At 40.9% G+C, this 1,214-nt stretch overlaps 1 pseudogene; it reads right to left on the reverse strand.

The window, feature by feature from the left end:
- Positions 1 to 630, reverse strand: part of LOC103089102 (vacuolar protein-sorting-associated protein 36-like) — a 1,266-nt pseudogene extending 636 nt beyond the window's left edge.
- Positions 631 to 1,214: the final 584 nt, after the last annotated feature.

Here is a 1,214-nt window from a genome sequence, read left to right on the forward strand (position 1 = left end):
CCCCAGCCGCTCCACGGCATGTGGGATCTTTACGGACAGGGGCACAAACCCGTGTCCCCTGCATCGGCAGGCGGGCCCCCAACCACTGCGTCACCAGGGAAGCCCCTTCTCTTGAATCTTATTAGCAGTGGATTTTGATAACACCACCAATTCCCTTAGCCTTGACCATTAGCTTGCTGAGGTCTCCGAAGGCCTCAGAAATGTTTTTGTCAGTTTCTTTTCTTTTTTCTTCCAGTTTCTTTTCAAGACCTACAATTCCTACTTATTCTTCCTGGCTGGGGTCCTCTATTTGCTTGTAATGACTGGGAAACTGGCATATTCTCCCACCTCCTCTGTGTCACTTCCTCTGATAAACGCCTGTAAAACTCAATCTGGCCGTGTTCTTTGAAGGAAAGCTTGATGTAGGAGTTCTTACTACTCTGGAATGGGCCAGGTTCTTTGTTAGAAGGAGCTGGGTGAAGATGAACCACTATTTTGGTACTTTTCCCAATTCCAGCTGCCTGTTCTTCAATGAACACGATTTGGGAAAGAGGAATGGCCATGCAGCATTCATGATTTTTCTGATCTCTCCAAATTAGATGGTGTGTTACTAAGAAGGAGGGTCCCAGCATCAAACTTTATCTTCTCCTCGCCATCACAGATGTGCCTCAGTTCCATTTTTAAGTGGATCGTTTTTTGCCCTAATGAGTTGTGTTCTTTATATTTTTTGGATATTAACCCCCTTATCAGATATATGATTTGAAAATATTCCCTCCTATTTAGTAGGTTGCCTTTCATTTTGTTGATGGTTTTCTTTGTTACGAAGAAGCTTTTTAGTTTGAGGTCGTCTCACTCTTTAATTTTTGATTTTGCGGCCTTTGCTTTTGGTGCCAAGTCCAAAAATTATTGCCAAGACCAACGTCAAAGAGCTTACTCGCTATGATTTCTTCTAGGAGTATTATGCTTTCAGGTATTACATTCAAATCTTTAATCCATTTTGAGTTGATTTTTGTGTATGGTAGAAGATAGTGATTCAGTTTCATTCTTTTGTATGTGTTCAGTTTTCCCAACACCATATTTTGAAGAGACCATCCTTTCCCCACTGTATATACTTGGCTCCTTTGGCATAAATTAATTGACCAAATATGTGTGTGTTTCTGGAATTTCTACTCTGTTCCACTGATCTATGTGTCTGTTTTTATGTCAGTACCATACTGTTTTTATTACTTAGTTTT

Source organism: Lipotes vexillifer, unplaced genomic scaffold (assembly GCF_000442215.2).
Source record: "Lipotes vexillifer unplaced genomic scaffold, Lipotes_vexillifer_v1.1 scaffold534, whole genome shotgun sequence".
Classification (NCBI taxonomy): domain Eukaryota; kingdom Metazoa; phylum Chordata; class Mammalia; order Artiodactyla; family Lipotidae; genus Lipotes; species Lipotes vexillifer.